General features: G+C 43.5%; 1 protein-coding gene across 1 annotated transcript in view; it reads right to left on the bottom strand.

Moving 5' to 3' along the window:
- DNM1 (dynamin 1) overlaps positions 1-14,749 on the bottom strand; it is a 68,321-nt gene that overhangs the window by 52,307 nt on the left and 1,265 nt on the right. The gene's annotated exons all lie outside the window — the stretch shown is intronic.

The following is a 14,749-nucleotide window of genomic DNA, read 5'->3' as shown; positions in this document are numbered from 1 at the left end:
CCCTCTTTCCACATCGCCCTTCTTTGGATCTCACTCAGTCCCTCTCCTGCACATGCCTTTAGGCAGGTCTCTGGAAGCAGTGGGATAAGATATTTTTTTTTTTTTTCTATTGTTTATTTTGATTTGAATCCTTTGGGCCAATTTTTCTGTTTCACACTCCCCTAGCTTCAGGGTTCATCAAAATCTGGAAGACAGCTGTATGCATTATGCCAAGTCATGGCTGCACCAGAGCCTCTGTGCACAAGTCAATCTGAGGCAGAATGACAGAGCTTTGTGGCAGTACAGCTTCCACAGGGCAAGAAGCATCCAAGGAGGTCAGAAGCATTCTTACACTTTAGGTATTACACTTTTATTCAATGGCCTGGGGGCCTGCCAGCCACATAGCAACCTGGCACAGCCAAGAATTTGCCCCAGGGATTTCTGCTGCTGTATGTCTACAGTAATTCCAAGGAAGCCAGTATACCTTAGCTTTATGCTTGGTAGATCTTACAGCAGGATCTGGCCTGACTTTCGATGTGTACTACAAATATATTTTTAGATGACCTGAAAGAAAGGCAGAGATGTTGCTACGTTCTTCTGATGCATCCCTGCAAACCCCTAACCAGGGTTACCACATCCAGTCAACTCACTGGCTGCGTTACAAAGCATAAAGCAAGAATTTCTGCTAGAGCTGCACTCCATCCCTAACTCAGTTTACATAACATGTACTAAAGTCCCTATATACAGGGAGGTGAGGCAGAAGCCAAGCAAATTTTCTCTCCATTAGAGAAGGTTACACAGCTCCTGCAGTACATTTGTAGGAGGGGAAGAAGAGAACAGGCAAGGGAATACCTTGGGAAGGGGATCAAATACACATAGGCACTACCATTTTTGCCAGTTTTCCATGGTCTGCTTTTCTTCTATCTACAAATCCAAGCGTTCCCCGTCAGAGTCATTGCTGGGGCCTAGAGGTACCTTTAGGACATGAGTCTGAAATACAGAGGTGTTGCTCAGCCCCTTTCAAAGGGGCAGCACTAGAACCTTCCACGAGGGCAAAGCGTCACCTCAAACTCAGTACTACAGACCACAAGGAATAGAGGGATTTTACTAAGTACCGTTCTTATTTGAACCTCCTGGTGGTGGTTTATATTCATGCTTTGACTTCTCTGGTATCTTGAGATTAACTTCCTTTTTAGAAAAAAGGTTTCAAAAATCATCACCCCCAGTCACAGAACTTCAGGTGCTGGAATTTCCTGAAAGCAGTATAGTAAATATAACAGGGCATACAATAATCTCATCAGCAAGCAATGCTTGAAGCCTTTCTGAAAGATCTCAGCTTCCCCCAGCCCTTGCAGATACCGCAAATAGTCCTCAGCTCTTGCCTAGAAAGTATACTAGAGTATGAGCAGTTTATCACCTTATCCATCCTAGCTGGAAAGTCTGGGCAGGATACATGGTCAGAGCTGCCCACACTAAGGCCGGCCTGCTTTCTGGCTATGAGTGACCCAGGTTAATTCTTTGCTCGTAAGTGCCATCAAGGGCTGTGACCCTGGGAATCCTGGCACACACCGACAGTGCCTTGTGTCATCCCTGCTGAGGAAGCCCGCAACGGGAGCAGATTGGATCCACGTGCTTCTCTCCCTAGTTGTGATCACTGACTAGGTAGATAATCCCTTCATGGGCTGCTGTTCTACAATTGCAGTGCAGCAACCAATCCAATCTGAGAGCCAGAACCAGGCCCAGGGGGATAATTCCCCTCCTACTTCCCTACAACATGGTGAAATCTACTTGTTTCCATAGAAACAAATCAGTTTGATGTCCACACAGCTCCTGCATCCCTCACTGCTGTGCATCAGCCCCAAGCTGCTGAGGCTGAGATTTTAAGTGAGTGTCTACAGCTATAGGTCAAGAGTCTGCAGGAGAAACAAGAGGTAATCCTGGCACACAAAACTGACCATCTCACCCAAGATGTAATTTGCTTCAGTTCGTCCCTGCTGTGAGAGAATTAATCAGGAATATCCTTCCCCTCCTCCATTTTGAGAGTTGACTTATCTGCCAGATCCCTCCCTGCTATCTTCCTGCACATGGGTTAGCCCAGAATACGTGAGGACATAGAACACAGATGGGAAAGGAAAACAGGGCACTCTAACACCTCAAGTGCACTTGTGAGACAATTTCCTCTTGGTATTTTTACAAATAAAAACTGTAAAGGCATTTTCTTGTTTGGAATTCTGCGTTTTACTGTAGAAGATTATTTAGAGTGGTACAGCCTACAGTGAGTGCATTGCTTGATCTCAAAAAGTCACTGCCCATTATAGCAAATGCCGCATTGACTCTAGGCTGCAGCGCTGGAGAAGGAGTCTTGAGAGAGTAGAAAACTGCAGCACTGCTGCTGTGCAGCTTCCTCTGGGATCTTTTGGGTAATAGAAAATGAAGTCCTGGATCTTGCTTGCTGCCTTGGGATATTCAAGGTAAAGAAAAACACAGCACTGATTCTACATGACAATATCAGGAACTCAAGGGAATAAGCAGCCCAGTGTATCCTGAATGGATGTGACAGTAAGGATTACATTTGTGGAAAATGTAGCTTTGATTTCAAGAATTACAATCTCGGGAGAAAGAAAACAAGGCTGGTTTCACTCATAAAAAAAAAAAAAACCCCAAACAAAAAAAACCCACAAAAAAACCAAAAAACCAAACACAACACAACACCTGATCTGGATAGCAATACTAGGATTCAGGGGAGAAGCAACCACAGCACTGGCTGGATCCAGAGGCCTTCAGAGCCACAGGTATAAGAAATATTGCACCAGCATGATGTATTCTCCACCCCAGAAGCTGTAAGCCAGAGCTTTCTGTCTGCCTTGTTTAATTTTCACCACCACAGCATGAAAACAAGTTTTCCTTTTGCTCCCTCCAAAGCATATATGCCCTGGCAAAATAAAAAAATATGTAATTTTATCTCCAGAATCTCCCTGCAACTTCCAGACAGTCTCCAAGAGGACAATAGCCAGCATCAACAACATCCTAGAGCATCAAATTAGTCCAGTCCTGATAGCAGTAGCAAAGAAAAAGGTTTTTTATGGTCATAAAGGTAAATCTATGACCCAGCATCTTTGCTTTGTCTCTTTCTCAAGCTGCACTGATCTGTCATAATACTGCAGTAATGCTGCTCTACTACTACTACTTTGGCACAAACAAGTCTACTGACAAATCCTGGCTTTGGCATAACAGAAAGGTTGCAGCCCTGAAAAACATGACCTGTACAGCACCTGCAACTTGAGCTGGGAGAAAACAAAAGGACAAGCTGTAGGCTAAAACTCTGGGACAGAAATGACTGACAGGAAAGCACAGCCACAATAACATCCTAGGATTAATGTATGCTAAGACTGGTGAGCAACAGGCTGACCTTGCTATTTCCCACCACCAGTCTCTTAATCTGTCCTAGCTCTCCAGAGTCAGGCTGCAGCTGAGTCTAGACTAAAGACTGTCCAGCAGTAAAGGCTCTCTTGTGTTCAGGGACACCACTAGACAGTGCAGCAGTAACTAATATTCAAGCTATTTATTCAGTGTCTCTGTGTGATAAAAAGGGGTTTATTCCCCTTTTTGCCCTTCTCTCCTTCAGAGAAGGAAGCCAGGTACAATGGCAGACTCAAAGACACCACTCATGGTAAGTATCATCTTAGATTTCTTGTCAAAACTCCACCACCTCTGAAGTCCTGGTATTTGCTGCAAGACCTAAAAGAACAAACGTAGCTCAAGGCACATTTCATCACTGCAGTATGACACTCTCTCCACTCCCAGACAGCACTATGTGCTAGAAAAGGAGACAGTATCCCCAGAGTCTGACTGCCAGAAAGGGTACAGACAACTGAAAGAGTTCATTAGGAGAGGCAAAACTACTTTAATGAGTCCACTAATACAAACCCAAACAGAAGCTGTGAGGAAAGGAGGTGGTACCTCAAGCTATTAGTGGCCAGACATGGGTGGTGGGTTCATAAAATTGAACACACGTACCCTGATAATTTATCTCGGATCAGTGGTAAGAGGCAGAGCATGTTGTGAATGGGGAGGTAGGCTGCTTCCCTTCCAACAGGCCAGGCAGGATGGAGAGAGATCTGTGGGGTAACAGAGTTACGCTGCACTCGAGCAGCCCGACTAAACTGTCCAAGGTGCATGGTTGTTCCTGCAATGGGAATTTAAGATGCCAATTTATATCTCCGCTCTGCCAGGAGAAGTATGCAGGAACAGTGCCAGGCTCCTTGCTGCACCTCTGCAGTTTCAGATATAATTAGGATCACCCTGGCAGAGGCACTGCTTCTTAAGCCCTTGAAGGGAAGTCCAGCAGACTGACTGCTAACACCTCTAGTGCAAAGCAAAGTCAGAGGCATTAAACTCTACTCCAAAAACCACACAAGTCATCTCCATTTCAGGCTACACCAGAATGAAAGCTGGATCAATAGTCCCAGAAGAGATGACCTCCTGGCTGGTTCCAATGTGTCTCCCAGTGTCCTTTTGACCAACCAATGGGACAGTGCTTCTCAAGTCCCAGGGAACATTTTTCTCTGGTCAAGTTTGGGCAGTGACAAGGTGGCAGGTTTATATAGAGATATACGTCCACAGAATTTCTAAAGGAGTCTAAGTCTATGTGGAAAACTTGTAGGACATAAATTCAAAAAGCAGAGGAGGGTCAAAATTGGTGTTGCCTATCAATGGGCACTCTGAATATACAGCAAAATTGTGGCATAGTGACCTGGACAAGCAGATCAGAGTCTTTTGATCTTCCATTCCTTTTGTTATCTTCCACAAGTAAAGAGTTTATCTAAATTCCTTCTCCTGGTATCTTTCCCCCACCCCTTCAAACCAATACACTAATTTATTTTGCTTTTGCCTGTCCAGTTTTAATTCAAATTTGTCCAAAGAGAAGATGAGAAAATATCAAGTGCTAATGCAGTGCCGCACTTGTTCTTTTGCGGAAATTATTCTTTAAATAACATTCTTTCAATAGTCTATCCAAATTCATGTAGAAAAGGGACCTCCTTCTCTGAGTTTGGGGTGCTAGGTAGTTGGCAGCTCTGGCATAACAAACTCATCTTGTATGAACAGGCATAAACAGAAAGTAACGACTAGAACAGAAACATCAAATCAAAGTAGCACAGCCCAGAGGGAAGAAGTATGGGATCTCTGCTGAGAGCTGCACTGATGTAGAAGAGGTGACCTGAGTTTCAGTACTGGAGCCGCAGCATCAGCTCTGCAGTGTGATACATGTCATGCACCAATCCCTGAGGGTATTCTGCATTTTGGTACGTACCAATCTCCTCCTCACCTCCAGCTATAACCCCACTGCGACAGATCTCCTCTCAAGGCCACCACCACACTCAGGCAATTCCCAGCTATTCATAGAGGAGCTTCTATTAAAAGTAAAAGCACAATCAGCTTAAGAAATAACCAGAGATTACTCAAGAGATCACAGCAGCCTGAAAGAGAGAAAACCCAACATGTGTATTACAATGAAGGGGCCCCATCCTGACCCAGAGAGATATAAATGCAGAGTAAATCATAAGCAGGGGTTAGAGCTTTGGTTTTTTACGGGCTTAATTCTGAACTAACAGGTCATCAGGTATATTCACCTGCTGACAGAGAATTGTTCCAGTGCTGGCAGGCAGGTGGCAAATGGACAGTTATTTTCATTATAAGCCCCTGTTCATAGAGGTTTATAATTATTCGTATGAGGAAGAGCTCTCAGAGCTGAAAAAGCCACTTAATTTGTTGTCAGAGCCCTGAGCCAGATCCTACATAACTTACTCTGCATTTACACATGCAAGAGTGGCAGGAAGGCAAAGAGGAGGAACTGAACAAAGACTTCAAGATTTTTGCCTTCAGGTACTTCTTTCTTCTGGTAAGAAATTCAGTACAGCCTCCTCTGTCCCTGGATCTCCATTCCCAGAAAAAAAAAGCAAAAATAATAGTTTTTCCTAGCACTTTCCAGGGTAAGTTAGCTCTGCTGTAAAAACCATTTGCAGATGTTGAGAACCGACTACTCAGCATCTCTGTAGACTTCTGCCTACGATGCTTTGAGAAAAGGTCTAAACACAGCTGAAAAACTACTCTGAAATACGGCCACAGTTTATGCTCAGCTTCTATACAGCATTACAGCAACGTTGCCTGGCTTTTCAGCCAAAATCCACAGCAGTATCAGTTTAATATCAGCTATGTCCTCTCTGAAGCATCCCACATACGACTACACTGGCCACTCTTAGATCTAGACTGTTTCACAGCCACAAAGTGACAGTCCTAGCATAGTCAGACAGGATCTCAGCAATTCTTATGTTTGTTACAGTAGTGTTAACTCTTTGTCCTTCAACACCACTGCAACAATGCAACCTAAAGCCATAAGAAACAGGAAGGGGAGCGTTAAAGGGGACTGTTGAAGCAATACATTATTAAAATAGTATTTTCACCCCCTGAGACTCAAGTTCAATTCCCATTTCAGTCACAAATGAGGAACTGGGTTTATTCCAAACCTCATTCTGTATAATTTATCATTCACTGTGACTGCAATGCAAGTATCTTAGCAGAGCTTATCGTTCTGGGACTAAGCCCTGATTTTTAGGAAGGGAAGAGTTGACAATGCAGGCCTTAGAAGTTTTGGGATTCTTTATACTTGTCTCCAGGAGCACTTAGAGAAACAGTACCTTTTAAAGAAAAAAAAGAGTACCCTCAAACATCTATGTTAGAAATTGATGTTTTCAATACAAAAGCTACACTGCTCTTCTGTTAGCTCAATTGCTGTATCCAGGGCTCTAAGAAAAGCCACACAAGTCACAAGACTTGCAGAAAAGTGGCAGAAGTTGGCAAGTTTGCTTCCAGTCAGCAAGACACAGCTTGAGAAGCTTGCATAATGTCTGCTTCCAAGATGCTTCCAGAAGCTGAACTGCAAGAAGCTACTGACCAGGGACTGAAACACCATCTCACTTCCATTTGGTCGTGGCTGGGTCTGCCAAAGCTTTCAGAGCATCTAACATGGCAGAGAACAATCACAGACACTGTTAGATTTCAGACTGAGGGTTCATACTTCCCTACTGTGTCTTGTAGAAAAGAAAAGCAGTTATCTATGATAATCAGCACCAGCCTAGGAGCTGTGACAACCTTGAAGGTCATGCAGGAAGCAACCATCAGCACCTTAATTGTCCTGTCAGCCCATGTATATAAAACAGCTTTAGAAAATTACTGAGCCACTTTATATTCAATTTTTATTAAAGTATTCACTGATAGGACTTTGAAAACAAAAAGCTGGACATAAGTACAAAGTATCAACAAGTCACCTAGAGTAATTGTTTAAATATCTAACATTAAATTGTGCTCTCAGTGGACGGTCACAATGTTTTGATGCATGCTCTTGCCTGCTCCTTAGCAAACACTGAAATGTTGCCTTAGTCCTCTCCTCACAGCCACCCCAATATTTATAGTAGTTAGCCCTGAGCAAGACATCCAATTCTCATGACTAAACTCCATCAAATCACTCAAAAATAAGCATGATACATGCTTTGGAAGGATCACAGAAAAATGTAAATAAAGTAGCAGCTTTTTGGAGCTTTTCAGAACCAATCCTGCTGCAGTCTGACCACCTCCAGGCCTGACCAGACCATTCGAGTGTTTAAAGTCACTAGTGACAAAACCCTGAGCTCATTCCTCTACAGGGCTGTGCTACCCATCCTGCTCTGAAAGACTATGCTCCAAAAGTTAAGTGCTACCAGCTCATCTAGTGCAGCCTCTCATGTCCCAGTGCTTTCTAAGAATACCCTGACCCCTCAAATCCAGTGTCTGATCTAATGCAGCAGCCAAAGGTGGCTGCATCAGTCCCAACTTCTCTGTAGAGCAGACCTCAGTAACCAGCATCATTGGGCAGATGAGGCTGCATGAACAGCTGAAGCTCTCAGCACACCACTTCTGGAGAGAAGGCAGGTCTTTCAAAGGGCTCAGGCAGACATTGCTGTACCACCCGTGCAGAGTTTTAATTTATTGTTAGGAAAAATACTTTCCTACTTTATGGTTAACCTTTTCTAGCGTTATTTCAAGTGTCCATTATGATACACATGTACATGACATAATAGGGACCAACAGCCTCTCCTTTCTACAGATGAAGAAAAAAAAAGGTATAAAAGCAAGTCACACCAGAATTTAGTTTCAGAGATGAAAACAGAACTCTTATCTCAAGGCTGAATATGCCCGTCTGCCTGTTCAAGACAATATTCCTTTACCTTGAGCTTTCACTCTCTATCAGGACATGCAAAACCAGGTCTGAGAGCAGGAAAAGAAAAGTTCAAGTGGAATGAGAAACTGTCCCACTAGTGAGCTATTTTCCCACCATGCATCACTAGATTTTTTTTTTTTGACTAGATTTAGTTTTAGCCCTCCTCCCAACTAGCAGTACTCTGACTCATATGGTTACAGATCTGTGAGCCCAAGAAGGAAAGTATTACACCCAAAGTTTTTTTGGGTGGTTTTTTAGTGGCATATCAGGGAAGTAGGTTTACTCTGCATATTACCAGTAAATTTCCTTTCACAGATGCCACCTCAAAACCAGTTTCACATTGGGCACATAGGCTGAACACCATATGCTTCTAGGTGACTGCCTGCCACTCCTTCAGTAAATCTTCTGGTTTTGCCACTAAAATACACCGCCTGAAACAAAAATCTGAGAATTGGCTCACATGGGTGGAGCACACATGGGTTTGCTCTTGTCAATAAATTTGCTGCTCAAGGCATCATAATAAGTTACACTCCAGTAGCTAGAACACAGCAAGAACTGTTTTCTTGATTAACCTACGCTAAATTGTCAGCTTCTTCCATTTCTCCTCAAAAAGGTTCATCTTGAAGATGCTAAGAAATCCTCACTCAAAAGAATTATTACTTCCACTCAGACAGACAGGCTCAAACTTGAAGTTAAGCACAAAGTAGGGACATTCAGTAATTCACTAGCTCAGGAAGGGGGCTAGCTTCCTGACTTAGAATAACATTTACAGAAGCTGCCTCAGATAGGAGGTGCTGCAGACAGACTCCCACACCTTCTATTTAAGTCTAGCAGACTTCTGCCTACTCGAAGCATCTGGAAAAGGCAGGTTCAAGGACTTGACATCCCCAGCTATGTATTGAACCATGGCTTCTGAAAACAATCAGTAGCCTTTAAAAACAGAAGCTTGCCTTTGTTTTGCATTGGGTTTTTTGGTGGTTGGTTGGTTGTTTTTTTGACTGTGTGAAAAGTTATAAGCATGTGGCGTTTCAAAAACACAGTAACAGATGACGGTTTCAGCATAGGGGAATGCTTTTAGGAACTTCTTACTTCATTTTCACCACTGGTTTTGCAGACCCTTTACAGCCCTGTGCCACAGCCTGCTGTTTACAGAATACACAAAACCCCCGCAACATTTATCTATCTATCTCAAAGTACAGTAAGGACTAATTGAAGCTCAAGATGCTTTAAGATTCCTAACATGAAGGTTATCATGGTAACAAGGAAAAGTCCGCACTAGCAAAGGCAGCATCCTCCTGATCTGCCAGCTATCAGGTGATGAATTCCAGCAATGACAAGGCAACCTGTCATTTTCACACACCAGTAGGTCCAAGCAAGCCCTAACACCCACAGTACTCAGCACCAGCTTCCAAACTGGAGATACAGCTGGTTTCCTTTCCCTGGGTAAATTCTGACATAATCCAAGACATGCCATAAGGCTCTTTTCCTAGTGAATACTTACCAGAAGTATGAGACCATCACTAAAGAGTTAAGCTGAAAAATACAGCCAGCGAGACCTGCAGAGCACATCTAACTGCTGCAAGAAGTTGAAAAGATATTAGACGTCTATTTATTTGAGCCAACCCCTATAACATCAAAGCAAGTAGTGAGAGGACAAATACAGGCAGACACTGCTGCTGCATTACAAACACTGAGATTCATGCATGTTTTTGCCTCCTTTTGTACAGCCGTACATGTTATGTCTTAATTTAATTATGTATTTCCTCTTAGCATTCCTCCTCTCACAAGTGTTTGCCGAGAGCTGTAGAGATTTCTCCTAAGTTAAATTATTTTATCTCGCAGTCTACTGTAACACATTACCTGTTTCCCCCACTGCTCCACATTTTCTTCCTTCCCCAATTAATCTGAGATGAAAACAGGTATTTTATTCACTGAAGACCAAAGTCTTGCTGCCATTTGAAGGACTATTATTTGACCACTATTTATTTCTCTAAACAGCCAAATCCTACTACCTGGCTCTCACATCATCCTCTGCAACCCTAAACAAACTTCCCAAGCAATGTCTGTCTTTAACCTGCAAATACAAAACAGCATTTGGTCAGCTCACAGATGTATTTATCATATAGCAATTAAGGGTCCGTGACTTGCAATTATTCTCTCTGCCAGCACTCTGGGCATGTAAGTGTATCTCAAAGCAGAACAAAAAAAAATTAAAAATAGAATAATCACATTTAAGTACCCCTTTTGTGGCCTGGGCAGAGCAAGTTAATGTGTGTCTCTTCTTGTTTATATTCAAATCTATTGCTAAAGCACTACATTGATGCTCAGCATTACCCAGTACAGCCGACATCCTCAATCTATACATAACATAGCTATTATTTTTAGAAGATTTAAACCCTCAGTTCTCTTCATAGTGCTCAAGCTTACAAAGCACGTACTACAGCAGAAGCCCAAAAAACTTAAAAGCACAAAGATCATTAACAAAACAGTTTTTCTGCAGTATCTGAACAGGCCAAGTACTTGCATCTCTGTATGCATCCCTATAGGATGCTTCACTTCCAGATAGTTGCTAAATACTGCTGTTGGCCTCTGAAGGTATTTGCTGAAGAAGCTTCCCATAACAAAGCAAAGTATGTATTACAAAAGGTGGCAATCCCTCATCATATCTTGGGGGTATAAGTATTTATCTCTAAATGGCTGGGAAAGGCTGAAATATGAAGACATTAAGTTGCTCCTCAATGTTATACCTGAAGCCAAACTAAATCCTGTGGCTTCAAGATCTAGCTTTGCATTTTCAGTCTGTGACATTGCAAGGCAGAGACACAGTTGCAGCACATGCTGCCTGGCCCTTGTCTGGTTTTGTGAAGGCAATTACTGCAGCACAAGTACCAAGCTTAACCACTGCCACAGGCATCGCAATGCTGCATTTCCCCTCCTCTTTTACCCATACTGAAATTTCAGTTTGTTAGGAGTGGCAAGGTTAGCCCAACACAGTTGAGTTTAGGTCTATGCCTGCCTGCAGATTTCTTCCAGGCAACATACAAACATCAGCCAATTCCGCATATACTGTCGGAGCCTGGTGGCAGACTGCTAAGTGCCCCTATTTGGTTTGGGATATAAAAGCTCCCAAGAGAGGATGCTTTTGGGGTAATGCTCAGGCCTGGGATCAAGTAAACCCTAATTCACTTCCCACAACTTTGGCACTGCTTAGCTCCCTTGATCATCAATGAGATGGCTTCATCCTCCATTCAAGTCCTTCCACCTACTGTTCCCAGTCCTTAGTCATTGCCTCCCCAGCAGCCCCCTTAAACCATCTGTTCTCCAGAAGTCAGAGGTGCCTTGTTTTCTCCATGAAGAACAATGCAGCTGTCCTAGCAGGGCTGAGCAGCACACTGCCTTGGATCAGACAACATGAACACAAGGCACAGACATTTATGCAGCCATCTGAACACAGCCCAGTGCTTTCATTTCTTCCTGTTTGTAAAGCACAGATAACAGTAATACCCCCACAAATCCAAAGATTTGTGTAACAGTGCTCTAAGATCTTAGGATTTAAAAAAAAAAATAACACCACACATATTTGTTATTTTCACATGGCAAAATAAGAGTGGCATGAACACAAATGACTTTACAAACAGCTTTGTGGGCTCTCCTGCACAGCCCCCCTTTCTTGGTCCTTTGGGCTCCCTAACGTCAAATTAGTACATAGCACATGCTTTGTTCTTTTTATCAGAGCAATTTTGCTGGTACTGCTGCCTGCTCTAAGACCTTCTAATTGAAGGAAGGTGGGAGCAAGAAAGTAACAACACCGTAAGGATGGACTAAATGACAGCTGAAGCTCCTTCCAACCTGAGTTATCTGACAAGCCCACAACTACACCAACAGGAAATGCCTGGAGCTGACCCAACTAACCTTCCTTCCAGTTCTGGGGCCCAGGATAAACCAGTCTATGAAGAGATGTATCACCTGTCTGGTTTCTACATGGCTTCTCTTGTCTCTTCAGTGATTTTAACACCATCAGCCGGTAGCCTAGTCACCATGCTGAGTCTCCAGCAGCAAAAGCACACATAGCAGCCACACTGACATCTGGTATTATAAATACAGACTCTGCACTGTTGGATAATCTGTTAACAGCAGAGTAAGTGACACTGGAAGAGTAATTAGCAGCAACTAGTAAGCCATCACATTCAGGAGAAAAACAAAAATATTTGTTTGGTAGAATATGTAACTAAACGTTGATTGCAGTCAGCATCACTCCTGTGCTTCGAGGCTTCCAGCACGCGTGGGATTCAGTGCTACTGCAAGGTGTGAGCAGCAGCCCAAGACTGAAGTCCTGCATAGCCACAGGCTAAGTCTGGCAGTGGAGGCAAGCGTGCTGCCCTGCTAGGCGATGCCTTGACGACAGTTTGAAAGAAGCCCCACAGGTACTGAGCAGGGAAACCAGCCCTGGCTGGGCCCCCAGCCCCTCTGCTGAAGTGTCCCCATCAAGCACATCAGTCAGTACCAACTGCATCAGCATTTGTTCTCACACAGATTTCCATCCACTCAGAGAAAAACTCATCAGCACTCACATTCACTGTGAAGTGAGCAGCTGCTGAGCAATAGCTGCACCACCATCCTGGTATCAAGCTGGAGCAGTGACATATGTCCTGTCCACACTACAGCAATAATTGTATTTGTACACAGTAGGTCTACATACAATTTCTTCTTATGCCTATTCAGACAAGAAAACAGCCCCTATCACAATTATATTGAGGAGACATACTTATTCTGGATACTATTTCCATTACTTTTTACCATGGTTTTTAACACCCACACAAAAAGAAGAGAGTATATATTAAACCATTATTTTAACAGGATTAGATTTTGCAGCACATACACATACATTCTGTGGTAATATGTCTCACATTACCAGTCTCTAAACTAGCCAGCACTCAAGGGTATCAAATGGAGAAAGACCTCTTCCCTTTGACGTATTTTCCATTTCCACTCCAATTATTTCCTCTAAATGCTTTTGTACAGACAGGTCTCTCAGCTTCTGCTCAGGGGACCCTTCATTATTTCATTTTCTAAAAGCACTATAACTTGCTGCTAGAGAGACAACTGATGGGACACAGTGAGGTCACAAGTTCTCTTGGGACAGGGGTCATCAGAAAGAAACAGAAAACAATTTAATTCATTTGCTGTCTACCAGGCAGATAAAATCCCCAGTTCTCATTTGGCACCAGTGGAGACGCACCAAGGATTAATATATCCCCTTACATTTGCTCAGTCTAAAAGAGAGGGGCAGTGTACCCCGATACACCGACTGTCCTTTGACAAACCCTCCTCTGGCCTGACAGCCATACATTACATATTACGACACTGCAGCACTGACTGCATAGATCCTCTAAAAAGGATTTATGAGGTTAGGCTGCCAGTACTTCGAAAGCATGAAAACAGCAGAGCCAACAGGTGAACCCGTTTTGCTCATATATTTCAGGACACCTATTTTGTCCTTCTTCTTAGAAAGCTACAGCACAGCAGGTTCTTCACTTTGATGGTAGGAATCATTTTCTTCCATATCTATGTACAAACAAGTGGATCCTGGTCTATGACCTGAGGCTCAGTAAAACATGTTCCTCCAATGTCTTTCCCTTGGCGTGATTCCCAGCACCCCTGGGGGATACTGCACGGACTGTTGGAAGTTAGCTAGAAAGGATCCCAAACTCATTGAACACGTATCTATAGCTAAGAAAACAAAAAACCTTATTCTGACTGTGATTTCTTTGCACCAGATACAAGCCCTGTTTCTCTGTAGTACACGCAGCAGAGCCTGCACTCACTGCTCAGGGCTAGCTACCCTTGCACAAGTGCAGAATTTGGGGCTACATGCAGCTAAACAAGCAATTCATATATACTACAGACCCCTTCCAGCAGTAGAAAAGCTTCATAAGCCATCCAGCAGCAAACAGCCTAAAAGAAAAAGTGGGGCTGGGGGAGTGACATCCAAGAGATGTCACAAATGCCATTTGCTGAAAGAGAAAAACCCACACAAGCATCTGACCAGGTATGGCAGCAGTCACTGCGTTTAAGGCCAGTCACCAGCAACTTGCATGCCCCTCATAGCATAAAAAAGATACCTTGATAACTAAAACCTCTTTATCACTGAATACAATTAATTAACGAGGCCAGAAACAAGCTGAGGAACAACCCCCCTCCCCAGGTGTTGTGTGTCTACACTGGAGCAGATAACCAGGCAGCGCGGTCTGCAGTTTACTCAAGTTGCAGATGATGAATGCGAAGGTCACATGAAGGGAAGGCATCAGTATATTGCCTGTCACAAAATGGTAGCACCCGGGGATTTGAGCATATAGGAGAAAGATAACCCCGTCCTTCCTATAGCCTCCCCGCAGCTCCTGACATGGCATCCGCTATGGAGGACAGCAAGGCAGCGCTGGGGGAGGGGGACGGAGCAGATTAAACTTAAATACCCCACACACACACCCCCGCCAGCGACAACATCCATCTCCGGGA

This window comes from Charadrius vociferus, unplaced genomic scaffold (genome assembly GCF_000708025.1).
Source record: "Charadrius vociferus isolate BGI_N301 unplaced genomic scaffold, ASM70802v2 scaffold56, whole genome shotgun sequence".
Taxonomy (NCBI): Eukaryota; Metazoa; Chordata; class Aves; order Charadriiformes; family Charadriidae; genus Charadrius; species Charadrius vociferus.
The sequence above is the reverse complement of the archived record's forward strand: the minus strand, read 5'-3'. Positions and strand labels throughout refer to the sequence as shown.